This window comes from Martes martes (assembly GCF_963455335.1).
Source record: "Martes martes genome assembly, chromosome: 1".
Lineage (NCBI taxonomy): Eukaryota > Metazoa > Chordata > Mammalia > Carnivora > Mustelidae > Martes > Martes martes.
The window spans coordinates 140743081-140763100 of NC_137888.1; the positions used below are offsets into that span (position 1 = coordinate 140743081).

The 20020-nt window shown below is 45.1% G+C and overlaps 1 protein-coding gene across 1 annotated transcript in view; it reads left to right on the forward strand.

Moving 5' to 3' along the window:
• The first annotated feature begins 3335 nt into the window (after positions 1-3335).
• The window catches only part of LRRC3B (leucine rich repeat containing 3B), an 89110-nt gene continuing 72425 nt past the window's right edge, over positions 3336-20020 (forward strand). Inside the window, exon 1 of the mRNA XM_080821320.1 lies at positions 3336-3655. The gene's annotated coding sequence lies outside the window, so the exon portion shown is untranslated. The remainder of the gene's footprint in view (positions 3656-20020) is intronic.

Genomic DNA, 20020 nt, shown 5'->3' on the forward strand with positions numbered 1-20020 from the left:
TTTATATGCAAACTTACTGGATTATATTGATTTTAAAACAATGCTTACTCCTATTTCTAATGATAGTTAAACTGAAAACACATGCAAATGATATTTTCCTGCACATTTTTGCAACATTTGTGACACACACAGTAAGTTTTACTAAAGCTCCACCTCTGGCCCAGAGGGGTCACTGCTATGGATGTGAAGGTCATTGAATCCCATGGCCCTTCAATGTTAGGTTTCCTTCTTAATTCACTAATTAATTTACAAATATAGCTTCTGATACCTCCTCTCTTCTCTTCTTCTTCTTCTTCTTCTTTTTTTTTTTTTTTTAATGGGCTGTCAACACAAGTCAGGGATAACAACCAATCAGCTCCTGGTATTAAACAGCATATTTTGCTGAGCTGGATTTGACTCCTGGTTGCTACAAAACAAATCTAAGTTTATATCAGAGGTGACAAACTCCATGCCCTGTCGTTTATCCTTTTTATAGCATGGGCGACACCAATGGTCAGCAACTCTTGTTGATGATTATGTGAGTCAACTAGAGCAGAAAGCATCCAAGTCTAGAGGTTTCCTGTGTCAATAGTTAGAAATCATTTGTTTTTAACTAAAAGAAAACTGAATTAAGAACAAATTCCTTTGCTTTTGATTATCCTATATTATTTAAAAGATACCTGTATTGCCTGTATTAACAGGGATATGCACTGTTAATACTGGAATGTATATTGCCTTCGATAAGAGCCTAAATATATATAGGTATTTATATTATACATTTAACGAGTGCCAAGAGAAAAACATATTGAGATTTTACCATGTAATAGGCACTGTAGTGTTTCACAAATACTATTTCTTGTAAAACACAACACCATGAGCTGAGTAACATCAACCAGTCACACAGTTGAGGAATTTGAAGCTCAAGCCTAAGATCACATAGCTATCAAGAAGAAACGTCTAGCTCCACACCTACATCTGTTGACTCCAGATATTAATTTTTATTATTGCATCTCTCATCTTGTGCATCTGATTTTTTTTTGCATCTAAAAGTGTAACTGTCATTGTTGACAATATTCACTCATTCACTTACAACTATGGTTTAACGTCTGACCAGTATCCCACTATTTCATCATTCCTATCCTGTTAGACATTTCCATTTGGTTTTGTGTGTTTTCAGTTTTTCACTAGAATAAACAACACTGCAATGAATAACTTTGTAGATAAATCTTACCGGAGATCCTTATTTATCCCTAATGATGAATTTCTAGGAGTAGAGTCTTAGGGACAGTGGCATGCAAAAATTTCATGCTTTCAAGAATAACATCATATTTCCCTTCAGAAAAATTATACCAAATTACATACCTGCCATCCATATGTACCTGTGTCTGGGTCCTAAAACTTCACTTAAAAAACAAAATTAATAAGCAAAACTTAAGCTACAAAAAACCACAAACTTTCCAATCACAGTATCACCTTAGAAACATAGCAGTCATTTTCTCTGATTTCCTACCCATTCTGGACCCTTTTCATAAAGCATCCCTGATCTAGGGTATCCATCCTACAATGGTTAGGAAGGGGGGCCCCCAAATTAAGAACAATTTAAAATATCCCTAAACTCCACAGCACATTTTTCACCTCTCAACAATGAAATACTGTCCAAACTATTCTAAAATGCATCCACAAGGAGACCCTCATTGGAAATGAAGACACCTTGACAGGCTTTCAACATACTTGACACAGGTCTTGAAATGATCAAAAAGGTTTTGGTCATTCTCCACCTGGAAGGGGTTTGCTCTAGGTGTTGGCAGCTGAGTACGAATCTCTTGCTCTATGCATTTGTCCAACAGCTTATTTCCCCTTGCTTCTGGGAATTCAGCAAACAGAGGTGGGCTTGTAAGTTGGAGAAGAAAATTGTTTAGAAACACAAATGAATTACATAGTTTTACATTTCTAGGTCAGGAGAGCTGTGAGTAGAACTCTGTATGTGTCCTCCCCTGCCCCAAACTCTTAAAAATTTCATTACCCAAGTTCCTTTAATTCTGGAGACACTGGGATTTAGCTGTGTTTAAAGGAGAAAACAACCGTCAACTGGTTAAGCTTTCCTTGAGTACCCATTAGCTACACACAAAACAAGGCTGGATGTTGCAGGGGAATCCTGAAAAAGGAGGGAAAAAAAGGTGAGTAAAGCAATAGTAGTCTATAAAAAATCTATAGTATGTGAATTCTGCAAGTGATTGGCAAGGAGAATAGTGACAGCAAAGAGAAGGGGAGAAGTAATTCTGCCTAGAGTAAGAGGTTAGGGCTGTAGAAACGGGCTGCCAAAGAAGATGGTATCTGTAGATGCCGGAAAACAGGTTCATCTGGCCCTAATTTCTTGTTTGTTTGTTGTTTGTTTGTTTATTCATTTATTTATTTAGGAGCAGATCTGATGAATAATTTAAATCATGACATAAAACTTCTAAAAGCAGTAATTTGCTTTAATCTTAACAAACACGCACACACAAACATATACTTTCTTAGGGTCTATCTACACTATACACTCCATTTTGGCTGTACATTCAGAGTCATCCCTGCAATGGGAAGGCAAATTCAGTTCTCCTAGCACTTTCTGCTTTAAGAAACTGGACTGGTTGGGGGTGGGGATGAGGGGCCACAACTCATCCCCAAAACTTTGGGCTTCAGGAGCTGCAGGGGATCATTCTGGTATTCGATCATAGAGCCTTGGAGAGGGATATCTCACTTTATTCAGCTTATCCCAGAACAGCCTAGTACAGTACTCGGCACCCAGTAGACAATCATTTGTCAAATGGATTTTAAGCATCCGCCTTTTCCCCATTAGAGGACAATCAACCCATCACCATGTTATGCAGCTTCTGCCAGTTTTATTCAGCTCTGATCTCAGTAGTTAGAAAAACAGGAGAAAGAATGGGGCCATAGCTTCCTGAGAGTGGAGCTATGCACCGGCGAGGCGGGCGGGGTAGAGGGGGGGTTGTTGGTTGCGAGGAAGGCAGGCAAGGGAGGCGGAGGGAGCGAATACTCCCACCTCAGCTCATCTCCTCCAGCAGTAAACGCTCAGCCCCCGCCCTCCCTCTCCGTTCTGGACCCTCCACCGGGGTGGCCACAGGGCAGCGCGGGCGAGGCGGCGGCAGGTCTCCGACTGTCACGTTCATCCCCTGCTGCTTTTCCAGTCCCCTGCCTCCTCGCCCCTCCTCCCTCATCCCCAGCCCGGGTTTGGAGGCGATTCCCCTCTAGTGACTGAGACGATCGCATCTGGGCGAGCGGCGCTTCGCCTCCCTCGCGTCTTTGTCTCCTCCTCCTGCGAGGCTCCGGGGCCGGGCGCAGGGTCTGCAGCAGCCGCCGCAGAAGCGGGAGCCCAGCGGTGCTCTGCACGGCCGCCCGGGGCCGCACCCTCGCTCGGCAAAGGCGCCGGAGGACGCCAGCTAGCCACGCACTGCCCGCGTCCCGCGCTCCAGCAGCCGCGCACTAACGCCGCCGCCGCGACCCGGAACGAGCCCTCCCGGCCGGCCGGGTTCGGGGTGGGCAGCCCGGCTAGCAGCGGGGTGGGAAGAGCGGCCGCTGCAGTTCTGGCAGCGCACACCCCCAGGCATACGCATCCAACGCCTCCTCCCTGCGCCACGAGGATGGAGCAGCCACCCCGGCCCGGGACTGGCGCAAGGTAAGGTGCAGCCGCCTGTTGCTTTTCGCAAAGCGCGGTGTCGTCCCTCTGCCCGGGTGCCTAGGCCCTCCCTTCCGTAACAAGTAGAGGAGAACTATCACTCTAGGTCAGAGCCATGTCCAAACCCCCGGTCCCCTTGGCGCCGACCCTGGAAGAGAGCCCTCCTGACGAGGGGGGAGTCGACCCTCTGTTCGCGTGCAGCCGGCTGCGGTGCAATAGTCTGCAAACTTTTGTGCCCCCCTCCCTGCACGGTGCTCACCCGGTGCTGTGCAAGTTGCACGTCTAGTTCTCGCGTGCGCCCTTCCCCCAGTCCTCCCCCACTACCACCCCCTGACGTTTGCATCTGCCCATTTCTCTCTCGGTGTTCTTGCTAGTCGACTTTTCACTCTCTGCAGCTCCCGCTAGAGAGGCGAGGGTTTGGGACCCAGCAGTGCTCATCCTGCCTGTGGGGGTTGGATAGGACCAGAGATAATGAAATAGGAGGGGTGGGAAGTGGGGGTAGGAAGAAGGCTGCGGTTACCCTTGGGGCTCAGTCTAGCACGGCAGGAGCCGGTCCATCCTTGCGAATGCCATCCCCAACTCGGTAATGAAACCCTTGGAGTGGCTTGCGGCTGTGTGCCGCGGGAACGGCAAGTGCAGATCCGGGTGGGTTTAAGTAAGTCATCTGGGGAGGGAAATGTTGCTGGAGGGGTGGGGGAGGAAACCGAGGGTCGGGGGTAGATCGGGTTGAAAGGGTACCAAAGAGCTCTGCTTTTAAAGTGGGCGAGGGGCCAGCCCCGAGCCGTCACCTGACGTGCAGGAAAAGGGATTTGAGTCTGGAGGGCTCTGGCTCGGGTGTGTAAATACAGATGGGGGAGGAGCTGGGCACCTGGGGAGGCGCAGAGAGCCAGAATGGAGCCCTGGAATGCCAGGGCCCGAGGGGGACTTGGGAAAGCAGGCTTCTGGGTGCCTGGGATGGGGCGATCTTCCTCTCCAGGAGAAACAAACCTCCAGGCGAGATTCTGAATGCGTTGGCATCTTAGGCGGTGACTGAGTGGTCGGATCACGGACCAGGGTTGCCTTTCCTGGCTCTAAGAGGACTGTCGTCCCCTCCTTTCTCCGGCACCCACTTATACACCCTTCCACCTCCGCAGCCGGGTCCGTAGACCCACACCCATCTTCCCTGCCCGGCGCTTGGAGTCAAAGAGGTCTGCACAGCCGCAGCGTGGGAAGGGGATTCCTGGCCCCCAGGGGAGGCGTGTGTGCGGGGTAGGGGGGAGTCCCCATAGCCTGGCAAGTAGACAGGGGTTCGAACCGTTTGGAGGAGAGCGCAGGGGCGGAGGCTGCAGTGAGAGCCACCTCCCCCCCGCCCCGCCCCTCCGCAAATCGCACCTGGGCGGAGCGAGGGAGTGGGGGAGTCCCACGCTGCTCCCGGAGGTTCCAGAGCGCAGAGCTGGAGGGTGTGCGGGGCAGGCAAGGGGGTGTGGGCATCAGGTGAGGGAAGACTTGGCTTCAGGCTCGGGCCCTCGGGCCGCGGTGGGTCTGTCCACCTTTGGACACTACGTAGATCCTTCTGGTTGTTCCAGACGCTTTGGTGGATGCGGGAAGGCGAGGCTCTTTTCCTCCTTTGTACCCCAGCAATCTGGAATGGAAGACCATCTGCGGGAGGGGACCTAGATTGCTGTTGCAAAGAACGGGCAGTCCCCGGGCTCCGTTTGTCCAGCTGGGGAACAGACTGGGCTACCAAAGGCCTGGAAGCACCTCTTTTAACCCTTCTCTCTCTGGGGAGGTGCACGCCCCTCTCCAAGCAGCGCCTTTGGCTGAGAGTCTGGTTCCCGGTTCCTACTGGCCCATAGAAGAATTTGGAGGTTGCGTGGGTTCTGGAGCTGTTGAAAACCCTCTGGCCCTGCCTGCTCGGGCCTCCCACGTGCAGGCATTTAGGGGCACAGCCTTCTCTGCGGTCGCCCCGTATAAGTCTGCTGCTCTCCGGTAACCAGCGGGGAGAGAGCAGAGCTCAGCGCAGTCCCCTTTTCTGGGCCCCGCGCCTTGGCCAGACTCTTCCGGAAGAGACGTCGACTCGTCAGGGCTCCGCGGAGGAATCCTGAGGTCGGTCACTCCCCTTCTGGGGCACCCCTGGAGCAGCGAGCTCCCAGTCTCCCCGCGGCAAGCTTCAGAACCCCAAGGAGCGGGAACGGGGATTCCCTCAGCGCAGACTCCGGGTGCAGCTCCTGAGCACAAAGACCACACCCTCACAGGCCAGGCATCGCGGGGGATAGAGCATTGGCTTCTGCCGAAATACCTGGATACCTGAGGTAGGATCCCAGAACTAACTCCCTCATCACGGGAGAGTTAGCTTCGGACACCCCAGGGTCCATTTCTTTCCGGATGTTTATTACCTGGGTTTGTGCTCAGACCACTTCCCTTTGCCCATAGAAACAGGTTGGAGCAGGTCCTTCTTGTAACTCTTGAAGGGAGACTTGGACTCCTCACCAAAGTGTCCCTGCTCGCCCCCTCCACCGCTGCTGCGCTACCCGAGACAGGTAGCAGTCATAATCAGCGCTAAATTTATTGAGCTCTTACTCTGTGCCAGGCACGATTTGTGATATTTTGCGTGAACTTTTTTTGGTTTTAGTCTTACAACAACCCTGGACGGCAAAGTCATTTTTTTCCCGTTTTGTGGGGAAGAAAACTAAGCTACGGAGAAATTAAGTTATTTGCTCCTTGTCGTCCAGCCAATAAGTGGTGAAACTGGTTAGTTCTTGTGGGTAGAGAACACTGGGTGTGCCCCCAAGCTCTCAACCCCATTTGGTACTAAAGTTCTTTTGTCCATGAGACAGTATGGGTGAGGGCTCCAGCCCTTTACTCCAAACCCCTGGAGCATACTGTGTAAGTGTCTGTCCTTGCCTGTGACAATGGGGAGACTGATGGTGCATATTTGATCCTCTGGAGTCTGTTGAGGTGCATCTTGGTAGGATGAGATCCTGGTACTGGAAGTAAATTTAGGGAATTGTCTACTGGCAATGGACTTCTTTTCTGGAACTTTTGGTAGACATTCCCTTTTTAAATATGAAGAGAAATGGCAAGATGGGAGATATTCAAAGTTGTGGGGAGATTCTGTAGTCACAAACTGTAGGCATTTTGGGGGGGCAAATGAACCCCTTTTTAGTGATTGAATCACAGAATATTAGAGCTAACGGGACCTCAGAGAGCACTGCTCCCAGTCTCAAGGCAGGAGATTCAGTGATGTGCTCAAGGCTACTCAGTGTGTTCCCAGCATAACTAGTACTAGAAGCATTGTCTTCTGATTCTTGGGCAAAATAAACTATATTGATGCAAAAATAGATTATATCCACTGCTGTTGTTTTTCATTATCTTAAAATTAATTAGGGAAAAACTTGTCTATTAAAAAAGTTCACTTCTCTATTTTTCATAAATGCCTCAGTCTGCATAAGCAGGAAAAGTAACGATCATATAATGGATAAACCATCACAAATGGGCCTCATTTGCAAAAAATTGTAACCCAATACTTATACACCTTCAGATTAACAGAATCTAACTAACCATGCAAACCTTTAGACGACTCCAAATAAAATTAAGTGGATTTTCAATCATTTTAGCAGTCTTTTTTGTCAAATTGAATAGCTCTGTCTGGCCTCACGCCCAAGTATTTGAGAAAACCAGAGAAATCCTCCTGAATACAATGAAATGATTCGGGATTATTTCTTCTGGATTTCTGACTCTCGCGTCAAACCTCAGGCTGATGCAAATCTGAGGCAAAACAGTATCTTTCTAGTGGATATACTTGGGGCTCAGAAAGGGGAAAAATAGTTCATTGCCGCTTCCTCACCCACTGAGCCCCTATAACAAGGGGACCCTCTCCAACAGCTTAGGGATTCCATATACCTCTAGGCATTCTTGTAGGACAGAACTGTGGTTTCTAAGAACATCCCCCGTCTTCTCTCTGTAGTAATAGTATCAGGATGTCCTGCCCCTGGAGACAAATCAAGAAAAAGTCAGCTGGAGTAAACAGAGAGGGGGACTGGGAAAAGCCTGTTTCTCAGAATCACATGAGGGGTAAGAGTTACAGGCAGACAGATGGTGGAAAGTTGGTGCCTTTTATGTCGCCTGGAATAGGATTTCCATCCCTGATGTTGTGGCAAGCCAAGACAGAAGCCCAAAGGCAGGGAATGCTGGTGGAGGAGGAAAAGCTGGGGGTGGGGGAACGGTGCTGCCAAGAACCTGGGATGGGGGTCTATGGAGGTTTGGCTGATAAAGGGCTTTGGGGTAACAGGAATGGCCATGGACAGCCTGCACTGAGATGCTCTTCTGCCCTCTTCCCCGCCTACCCACCACCTCAGTTTGCCATCTGTGTTGGGTTGACCGATCTAAATCCCAGAATCCCTAGTTATCTCAAGCGAAGCATTCACTTTCTAGAGAATTTATTAGAAATGAATATTGTCTTATGTAAGTCAGAAAAAAAAATATGCATAGTTACCCTAAGCTTCAGGGAGAACCATGAAAAATCAAATTATCCCAGAAGAGTAGCCTTCTGAAAGTGGAGATGCTGGTTTAGTTAGATTATAGCAACGTGAGAGGAAAAAAGATGTAACATTGAAATCAGGTATGACAAAATCCAAAAGAAATGGTCTCTCTTTTAGGAACCACAGGAAGAAGAATCCTTTTTGATCTGGGCAGACATCCTGGTTCCCAACACATAGCTTTTCAGGGATGATAGGAGACTTAGCTGGAGTCTCATCCTGTTTATGTGTGGGCACTGCAGGCATCCTCCCTACCCAGTTTACTGTGGCTTCTGTGCGGTGTGGTTTTAAAGGGTCCCCGCATCACTTCTGCTGGGACAATTCCTTCTGCGTGTATTTATCTTAAATCGTATAAACTGATGTCAATTTGTTGGCAAAATCACAATTACGTGTTAAACAACATATTCTGGGGGAAAGGTTATGAAAAAAACGAAGCTCTTTTATTCAGAACACAATGAATAAACTCGTTGATGCAATACATAGCATGAATTAAAATTCTCAGTCTGGGTTAGATATTTGAAAATAAGAACATAATCAAGGACCAGAAAATCTGACCTAGTTTTTAGTAACAAGAGAAGCCACATAATAAGTTTCTGTGGAGTTTGAAAAAGATGTTGACGGGGGAAAAAAAGTATCCCTAAGAAGAACCGGAGAAGTTTCACCCTCATAGATTTTATTTTAAATAAATATCTGAAATCTTAATTTATATTTAAGTTTGAATATTCCATATGATCAATAAATTTAATATTTTATCTTCAGATTGTGGCTTTGAGGAGCTTTATTCTACAAGTGGTTGAGAACTATGAGGAACTAAGAGCTAACAGGTTTGGAACATATGATTTTCTCAAAAGGGAAGAGTTCATCGTAAGGGTGGTATAGTTCATTTAAAATAAATAAATGAACAAATATGGAAAAAGAACAACCCTGATAAAAATAGATTTTCTTTCTTTAAGAGGATCAAAGAACAGATTAGTGAAGTTTATAAAATTTGTGGTTTCAATTTATCCTAAATACTCTGAGCTGCTTTTTATGTTAGCAACTGTCCAATGAAGTGTCACTACACTCTCAGGTTTGTTTTTGTTTTTTTTTTAAGATTTGTGTCTTTTCTTAGAAATAAAATAGAAACAAATACAAAAAAAAACCAAAATATTGTGAGCCTGGTTCAAACACAGAATAAGTAATAAATAATAAAAAATAAATAAACACAGAATAATAATAAGTAATAAAAATAAGCATATTTTCAAATGCAGATTAGGTTCTTTTTTTCTTTCCTTTATTTCTTTCCTTTTTTTTTTTCTTTCTTCCTTTCTTTTTTAGGCCATTGATAGGATTTTCAGTCTACATGTGAGTATTCAATACCTTGCTGGGAGAGTTGGCTGTTTCAGGACAAATATTTCCCCTGGTGAGGGCAGGGAGGAGGTACGTTGCTCTTGTATGTTTGTCCAGAGCTAAAGCGCAAAGGTCATGAAGTCATCCTGGCTTTTCCCCTGGTCTAACCTCATCACTTCTGATTTAGAAAAGCGATGCTGGTCTAGGCCTGCTTACAGAGGGCTCACCCTGTTAGCAGTGACTAAGCAGTATACTTTCCTTTTGCTACTCTGGGAATTTATGCCCTGAGAAGACTCCTTGTCCAGTCTGCTGACCTTCCTTAGGCATCTGGTCATCAGGGATTATCAATTATAATTATATTTAAGCTTGGGTTGGCAAAGATAGGATATCCCCTTACCATGGAATGTTTTGTTGCCCTTTGCCCAGGTGGTCAGTCTGTTTTTTGGTTGCATCTTAGAAACACACCCTGTAGACAAAATTATTTCCCTTCCCTAATGCAAGGAATAGTGTAGACTCTTGGTGCCCAAAGCATGTACTGCAAAACCCAAGAAGGAGGGATGACTGATAGCCAGCCAGGTCAGGAGGGCCAAGAGAGAGGTAACTGAGATGCGACAGAGAGTAGGCAGAGGAGAGAAAGAGGGGAAGGGAGGAAGACCAAGAGGGAAAACAGACCGCCTAAAGGAAGAGAACGCAGCCATTGGACAGAAAGACCAAATGAGATTTGATAGTAAGCCAAACCTAAAGGATAAGATTAAAAGGGCATAGCAGTCAGGGGCTAAAGAAAGGGAATGGGAGTGATAAAGAGCTTTATCTTCTGATAAAGAAGTGTACAAGGAAAAATAATGTGCCCAAATAATTCCTCAAGGTCTAGGTTAACACAAAGGCAGGCCAGCTAACTGCTCAGACAGAGGGCATGGTCTCGTACCTTGTTAATGTGGCTCCTCACTTACCAGGCCAAGGGCTCTTCATCTCATTGATGCCTTGCAGCCCTTTGGCAGTCCGCCAAGCCTAGGGACCCCGGAATGATGTGTTTAAATGCTTAAAAAGCAATGCAGACGATTATAACACTACACACACACATACACACCCCCCACCGTGACCTGCTAATGCATGTGTAACAACGAGATCTATTGATGGGATGGATGGCTACCATCTCTCCTAAGTAGGGATCAGCAGCAAAGCTGCCTCGAGTTAACGGCAACAGCTGTGTTCTGATATGAAAATATCTGATTTATATCAGTGGCGAAATCGCTAGTTCTGCTACTACATGTCAGGTTTGCAGCCTGTATTCGTAATGGAATGAAATACTAAATTGTAGTTCAATGTTAGTAAACAAAGTTGTGACTTTTTTCCCATTCAAGTTTGTGGATCGCTGGAATTCTATTGATAGATGCCCCAGACGTCTGTGACCCCCAAGTACCCCGAACCCATATGCTTCAACGTCTGCAGCTAATACTGTACGTGTGCATTGGAACAGATGTGGGCAAATTGTAACAGGGTCCTCCTAGCTCCTTTTACCTCTCTGGACTAATTTTCACTTTTCTGGCCCAGGAAACTGGCTTTACCTGCCCTATTCCCAGGGATGTGGTTGCATGGCTATTGGCAAATAAGAACACCTTTAGCAGAAAGTCATAGGTCTGGGGCACAGGCAGGCTCTGGGATGCCTTTGTAAGAACTAGAAAACGAGCTTCCTTGGAGCAGCAGCAGCCTCTGGCTCCTGGCTAGATGAATACTGGCCTGGATTTCAGTTCCCAATGGCTGCCTTGGCTCCGTGCCCTGTAGCCTTGGCTAGTTTCACCTGAAGTGAGGTTGAATTATCAGACTGCATTGCATTTCAGCTGAAAGTTTTACGTTCTCCCCTCCGACGAATTTTTTTTTTCCCCTCAAAGCAGCGCTGCCACAATGGCTTTGAAAGGTTCGCTTCCTTTCCCTTCCGGTTTCCTGATTATCAGGAAATGGCCTCAGTGCAGTCAAGTAGATGGAGATCCACGGGAAAGGTCCAGATCTGGAGAATTCTTAAGCTGGATAATAAGGCCGGCAGTGATAGAGAGGGGACTGTGGTCATGGAGTGTTTTCTAAACAGATGGCTCATGTTGTCCTACGTGGTGAGAAGATGACAGGATGTCCCTGATCCTGGAGATCACCCTGTTTCTGCCTGTTCTCTTTGGTGAAGTAGAACATGCTCATGGGAAAAGCTCTCCTAAAAAAACCTTTGACTTTGCAGGGGGCAGCAACATTTCAGAAAACATCCTCTTGATATGCAGGTAGAGTCTGTAACTGGGAACCAGGAAACGTCATTCTGGTTCTAGCTTTGACCTTAACCAGCCTGATGTCTTTGGTCTGGTTAAGTTGGCTGTCCTCGGCTCTACTTGCCCAGTAAACTCGAGGCTTTCTAGAGCCCCTACCAGCTCTGTGGTCTTTAATGTCAAAGGCACATCCGACATGGTTTTATTTATACTCCCTATCACGGCTTTTCTGTTCAGCTGGTTCAGGCTCACTTCTTTGCTTAGGCCTTCTGGCCCTGACATGCCACAGAACCAGTAGTGATAGGTAGACACTCTGCAGTCTGAGAGACTGGTGATGTTCAGAGCACTTCTAGGAGCCCAGAAGAAGGGGATGGTGGTGGTTGTCAGGAGTAGTGGTAAAAAGAAGTGTAGCTGATGGGAAGTAGAACAGAGTAAGGAAAAGGGTAGAATAGTTGATAAGTTTCCTTGCGGCCATAACTGTCAGTCAGGGAAGTTGTAGGAAGGATGAAGGAGGGGGTCCTGAAGTTTTGACTGTGTGCCCGTCTTCATAACCATGTGATGTGTGTCACTTCCTGCTTAAAACTTGAGAATCACTCCTTGTTGCCCAGAGAAAGTTACATCCTTAGTATGGTTTAACAGCTCCAGCCTCACCTGGTCTAGCCTGTCTCATCCTTGGTCACTTTCCTGGGCATGTCCTGTCCCCTCGTGTGTTCCAGCTGAGGGGCTGGTACTGGGGAGTTCCACCAACTGGTCACATTTCCTCCTTCCAACTGTACATTCAGTGATACCATGTTGGTAGCCCGAAATCCCCTCTGGTAGGATTATTGACACCACAGAAACTCACAGACACTACAAGGCAGGGCTTTTATTGCCAGAGAACCTGTTGTTAAAATTTGCCAGCACACACAGCTGCCCCTGCCCCCGGCAGCCTTGTAGTTCCTGCCACAGAAGGTTCACCTGCCTGGTTCTCCCTCCCTCCCTCTCCCTTTCTTTTCTTCTGTCTCTCCCTTCCTTCCGGCTTTCCATTCACCCATCTGTCCAGAGGTAGCCAGACTCGGTTCCAATTCCTCTTCTGCCACTTAACAGCAAGCTGAGTGACCCGAAGAAAATGCCTCAAACTTTCAGAGGCCTCCATTTTCTCCATGTGAAAGCGTTGTGAGGCTTAAATGAGTTCCGATATATAAGGGGCTTGGAACAGCGTCCGGCACATGGTAGGTACTACTTACTTCTTTGCTTTTATTATTGATCAACACATTGTTGACTGCCTACCGTGGTCCAACACTGAATATGCACAGATGAAGCCAGGTGTCGTCAAATAAACACAAGAAAATATTCAAGAGCCCTGAACAAAGGCCAGTGAGTTCTTCCAGGGATACAAGGAACTGACTTCATGGAGCCAGAGGCCTTTGAATTGAATTCTGAAAGATGGCTCACCTACCCCCTCCGAACTGGCGAGACAGACGGACGCATCCCGGAAGAGGGAAGTCACGTGAGCATAGGCATGGGCGCGGGAATAGCGTGAGAGGCTAGCGGGAGCAGCTGAGGTGAGCCCATAGAGGGAGAGGGAGTCTTTGATCATGTTTTGGTCGTGGGTTATCCACAGGGAAGTGAGCTATAGTCTCCGCTTAGCTCCACTCCTCGGTTGCCTGTGTTGAGGATAGATCAGAGCTTGATTTTCCCAAAAAAGTCAGAAATCCCAATTTAGGTGAAAGCTCCTGATGTTTAATGGTTGAACTAATTCAATTAAAAGCAGGACAAAACAAAACAAAACAAAATGCAGAACACATCCGCAGGCTGTAGCCAGCCTCCTGCAGAAGAATGGAGTTCTAGTTCCCAAGCTTGTGTGACGATGATAAAATCTGCACTTGGAATTCCTGATTTTGAATAGGATTCTGCCAGTAACTGTGTGACCAAAGGCAAGAGTCCCTTCAACTCTCTGAGCCTCAGGTTTCTACGAAATGGCTGTCATATTTCTCGTCCCATGTAACTTGCTGTGAGGATCCTTCTGGACTATGGAGATAAAAGCCCCTGCAAAGAACCAGACGTGCATTAGAATTATTCCCAGATCCTGAATGTGTGGCAGAGCCACACATTCGCACAGCTCCAAGTGTGGGTTAAGTCACCCAAAGATCCCTGAATGTCCTCACCTGCCTTTTAATTTTGACACTAGATGGGGGAAGAGAAATGTAGGAGTGCTTTTTCCCCTTCATTCTGTGAAAAACATGAAGGAACTTGACATTCCATTCTGGAAGTCTGTATGTCAGAGACCCAGCTGAAAGTTATCGATTGCTTCTGCATAGACTCAGGACCCTGGGGAAAGGCACGTTCAGCCTCTGTGGTTTGTTCTGGTTGTTTCTTTGAGGCAGCAGAGGATCGTCGGAAAGGAAGTCAGCTGCACAAAGTTTTAGTCAGAGTCAAAGCCTGCACTTGGATTTCTGGAATTTCTCCTCTTTGATCCTGTCTGTTCCAGGCTGGCTTTGATCATATGGGCTTTTAAGGAAATGATCCAGGCTTGAAAGAGTCAAAGCATTTCTAGTCGAGGGGCCGGGCTGGTGGATGTTGGCTTTCCCATAGCGGAGGGGTGAGTATTGCAGCTGGCCGACTTCCTCAGGTCTGGTTAAAAGGGCTCCGGAATGGCAGCTTTATGAAAACCTCAGGCCTATTATCATACATTGAATCTTGCTGTTACTCTGATTTTGTGTTATTTTTATTTGTTTTGCTGTATTGCCTGATTGAACTCGACCATGAGGAGCTTCAAAGAGGCAGGCAGGCCTTGAAGTAAGGACACCTGATTTTTAGAAGCCTATCATTTCTGGATTTTTTACCTCACTGCAAGAGATCTTATGTTTTCTGCTTTAGATGCTGACCTGAGTTTGTGTCACCCTCCTCTAAACCCCAAACCACCTGGGTCCTCAGGACTGAGGTGTCTGGTGCTGCTGTAGCTCTCACCCTCTGTTGGTGTCTGGGCCCTCACCCCTCACCACAGCGACAGCCAATTCGCAGAAGAACCACAGTCCTACTCTTCTGAGATGGATTTGAAACCGCTAAGTCTACTGAATTGACATTGTAGGTGATAGCATATTTGATATTAAAGAAGTATTGAAGCCCTAACCCCTGACATGACTGTATTTGGAGATGGGGCATCTGGGAGATAATTAGGTTTAGGTGAGGTCATGAGGGTGGCCCCCTCATCGTGAGATTAGTGCCCTTATAGGAAGAGATACCAGAAAGAGGGCCCCCTCTCTTTCCTCCCATACCCATTGAGGAATGGTCTTGTGAGGATACAGCATACATAATGTATCTGTATACAGATACATTAAGAACAAGGCCATCTACAGCCCAAGGAGGGATCCTTCAAAAGACATTGGCCATGCTGTTTCCTTGGCTGTAGTATTTTGTTACTGCAGCCCGAGATGATCAATACGGGAGGTTACTCTAGGTTAGTCCATCCAGGACCTACCCACCTTGTGAAACATTTCTTTGAGTAAAGACATGCCTGTGTTTAGACCTCTGAATGTGATGTTCTCCACCAGTCAGACACATAGTAGGCCTTCATTAATAGCTTGTCGAATGAATGAACACTAATGAATGGACTGACAGGCCTCCATTTTAGAAACAAACATTTGGAAGAAAACTCATTTGAGTATTGGGGATTTTCTGCAGTCATGGTTTGAAATGAAGGAAAAATAAACTCTTTCAGCGTATACTGTGTGTGGGGTGTGTGTGTATGTATATACCAAGCTGTTAACAGCTTGCACTTTTTTACTAGCCCACCCCATGGAGACATAATGATAGTAAAATAAACATAGTCAGCATGCTTTCCTATTTACCCAGCATGTGAGCAAGTGACTATTTCCAAGCATTTCCAATTTCATCAAGGTCTCCTCGAACCATTCTCCATAAAGAAATACTGAGTTGGGCTGCTGACCTACCAAAACCTAATTACCCAAAATTTAGTAAAATAAAAAAGAAAAGGCATTTAAAGAAAAGTCACAGAACCTCAATATTAGAAAGGACTTCTGAGATCCCTTTGGATTTCAAATCCCTGGTGGGCAAGTTGCCATGGAAGGATGTGATTTTCCTGACAAAATGGTGGCTTCAGGATTCTTTCTTGTTCCTCCGAGAAATCCCTCAGGTACTGTGAGGTGTTTGCTCTATGGCTTTTGCCATTGGAGAATGGAGAAGCTATTTCCTCAAGATGTTATTCATCTTTATTCATATCTGGGTGCAGATGAGTTCAGAATGTGTGGGTGTGGGATTTGAAGAGTGAAGTGCTTAGGTAACAGTTGGTGTGCCAGTTGTGTAATGAAGAAAATGTATTGACAATATTAAATTGTGGGTTGAAGCTGGCTTTTGGTGTTATAAAAAAAAAAAAAAAAGAAGAAGAACAAAATTTCCAAAAGTGACAGCATTGTTTTTACGCCAGGGGTTTCTAAATGTTGGGACAACAGTGCTGAGAAATACGGGTCTTCAATGTACGTCACTTTCCTCTGCCTCGCCTGGTTTTACCCTATAAGCCCCACATCGCTTTCTTTTAAATTGGAAGGTGTTGCAGTGTTTCTAAATATACATTCATATTGTACTTAACTGAGGGAAATAGATTCAGTAATAACAGGCAAGGTTTTAATTCACTTTGCATATTGCAGGTGGAAGAGCCAACTGGTTTCTAGAAAAATTAATGGTAATTTATTGAGTCACTAAGAAGTTACTGTTCACTTCCCAAGCTCCAGAACCTCTAACGCATCTTAAACTTCTCGGGTTTTAACAGGTGAAATTGTGCATCTTTACTTCTTTTTAAAAAATCGTGTTTTCTCTACTTCACCTTTTTTTGGTGGTGCTAACAGTAGAAACTAATACAGAGAAACCTTTCTTCTCGGTGTGGGTGGAGTGGGTGGGGGGAGGTGAATATGACTGTGACCAGTGCCAGGTAACATTTGTGGATTCCACCTGTAGCAGATGTTTATAATAAATACACATGGGTGTTCAGGGTCCTGGATTAGTCATGCACTGCCTAGTTCACGGGGTTTTAACCATTTTCTCTAGCTATGTATCCTTTTGGAAGTCTGGTTAAACCTATGTACTCTTTCTTATTTTTTTTAATGTAAAATTAACATATTTTGTTAGTTTAAATTAAATTTAAAAATATTTTAAATGTAAAAATTAAAATATGTAAGATTACAAAGAACCATAACAACAACAAAAATACCCATAAAACACTGATTCTCAGAGATTCTTGGAATTTCTGTCAGACTGAACTTATAATATTATGCATGACCTATATCACTGCCAAATCTGTCATTACTATTAAAAAAATAACACACTTCAGTAGTCCACTTCACCATCAGATATGTTTGAACTTGCCTGATCTAGACTTGTAGCCCACATACCTGTCATATTTCAGAAGACAGTGCTAACTTATGAGAATTAAACATTCTCATTTGGACTGTCCAGTTTTGCAAAACTATAACAAATAAATTAAATGGTTGATTTCTTTCTATTTAGCCATGAAGAATAAATAAGCATAGATAGGGACAGCCATTAAGCAACCTAGGTGTCTGGATCACTGAGTGAGGAGATGCTCCTTTCCCTTTTATGGCTGCATGACTACCAGGTGAGAAGTTGACCAGTAATTGTCTCTCTATATTAGGAGGTGCTTTGGTCAGGAGAAATTAATTATTATGACTTTGAAGTTGTGATATGCATAAATGATATTTCAAGATTTCTGAACAACTGTGTTGCTATATATAAAAAAACAAAAACTGTGATTTTTAGTGGTGACGTCACAGGCCCTGGTGACAGTCGTGTAGTCTGTTGTTTGTCTTTAAAACTGAAGAAAATAACAAATTCTGGTTGTTGACCAGTGGGGGAAAACAAAATCAGAAAAGACCTCCCGCAGTTGTGTATTCCCTGCACTATGGGAATACACCCATATGGGGGTGTATTCTCAATGGGGGACCATGGACCCCAGGGGACTGTGGACCCCTGGAGACGGAGGACCTCATCCTCTGTCTAAACATGTGAGTCAATGCCTGGTAACATGCAAAATAACAATGAGAGCAGTTTTCAGACAGATGAAACCCACAGAAGGGGTTTGTAAAGAATGTCGCTGTCTGGTAATTTGTTTAACAAGCATGCTAGAATTCGACCTAAAGAGTGTGGTTGGCTTACTTATTAGTCTCTCTGGAGAGAGATGCTGTTGCCTTTATGCAGTAGAGCATTGAGTCTTCTTTGAGAGCCGGTGGCATAATGTTGTGAATAGTCTCATCAGAGAGAATTCTTAGACTGTTTAAAGGTGGGTCTGGTGTTTTGAAATAAGCCAAAGTCATTTGAAGTAAAGCTGCTAAAGGCAGAGGGTGATCAGGTGTGTAAACAACAGCCTGGACCTTGAAAATTCTGAGGGTTCTTTTCAGCAGGGACTCATTAGCTATCTTGGAAGCCACTCCACCATCGGGGAGGCAGGAGGGATGAGATCTGGAAAAGATTGAGTTTCCAAAATGATAGCATCCTTGGAATCTGCCTGCAGTCCCCGGGGTGACTAATTTATAAAGGAACAGTCATTTCCCTCTATAAAGTAATGTTCCAAGATGGTTTCATAATATTTAATGACAATATTCAATAGTCACATTCTATACCATCTTGAATGGAATTGTGTTCTCCAATAGAAATATAATGCTATCTACTTACAGAATTTAAAAATTTCCAGTAGCCATATGAAATGTAAAAAGAAAAAGGTAAAATTGAGTTTAATAACATTTTTTACTTAACCCAATATATCCAAATTGTCATTTTGACATATGCTCGAGTTAAACTTTATTGATTTTTTTTTCATAGCAAGTATGAAACTAGTAGGTATTTTATACAGCACATTGCACTTTGGACACTGAATTTTCATCAGAAACATCTGACCTATGTTCAGATTTCACAAAACTGACAATTGAAAAAGCAGGTTCACATATCCATGTTGTTTCAAATATACTTGAATGTTTTCCAATAACTGACATATTGGGTTTTAAATATAAATTAATCACAAATAAAATTAAACATTTAGCTCCTCAATCATGGGAGTCACACTTCAGGTGCTCAGTAGCCACGGCGACTAGTGGTTGCTGTATTGAGTGGTGTGGGTCTAGATTACGTAGGGAGAAAATGGGAGCAGGATCCGTAAGCATCGTGTGGATGCTGCAGTTCTGGAAAACTTGGGAGATGCTCATCCTTCCAGTTTTTTGGTCCTTTCTATGAAACAGTTCTTTTGGTCTTTTTGTTAATCCAGTATTTTCCCAAAAGGTCCCCATCTTCTCTGTAGAATCCATTTTTACGACCCTCCAAAGGGTCTTTCCTTATGAGTATTTACCATTACATCCTGGGGCACCGTATGGTCTGTGCGTCATAGATGGAGGTTCGGGAAGGAATGGCAATGATTGAATGAATATATGAACTTAATACCCCTGCTCCAGGTTCTTATGACTAAGCACTTTAACCACAGGAGTAAAGGTTCCTGACTCTAAGCCCCACAGGATGCACCTCTGATTCTGACTCTTATTCTGATTCTGAAGACTTGGGGTAAGGCTCCGGAAACCACATTTTTATCAAGATTTCCTTACTCTCCCTACCTCCCCCTCCCAGGTGATTCAGCCCAGCCTAATCTAGTAACCACTGCCCTGAGCGCCCCTTTCCCCAGTCTATTATTTTTGCTAGTGGTTCATAAAGTGTGTTGCTAGGACCCCCATCATCAGAATTCACCCTGTGTTTTGTTGAACTGAAGCATTCTAGGCCTGCCCCAAGCCAGCCAAGTCAGAATTGCTGCATCTGTAGAACTAACAATCCGCGTTTTTAACAAGCTCCTTAAGTTATCCCTGTGCCTAGTGACTTTAAAAATCACTGCTTCATGCAGACCCCTCCCCAGCTTGGACATATATTCTTGGATCCCACGGTTTCTCATTCATTCTCTTTCCCCTTGTCTGATGTTTTAAAATCCGCTGTCCCATTTATTCCACCTCCCCTGTGTTCAGGTCATTTAACAAATACGTATTTGTTCCAGGGACCAGGGATACAACGATATAGATTGTGAGATTCTGTCTTTGACCCCTGAGGACTTGTGGGTGTAAGAGGGAGAGACAGGTCTATGGAGAACTGAGCTCATAAAGAAAGCATTACAGGCAGAATGCAACATGTATGTGCCGGGAGCAATGAGGTCACAGAGAAAAGAGTCGTATATTCTTGGACTGTGAGTTGGTAAGAATGGTTCAAAGGGGCTTTAGAGACCCTGGATGGAT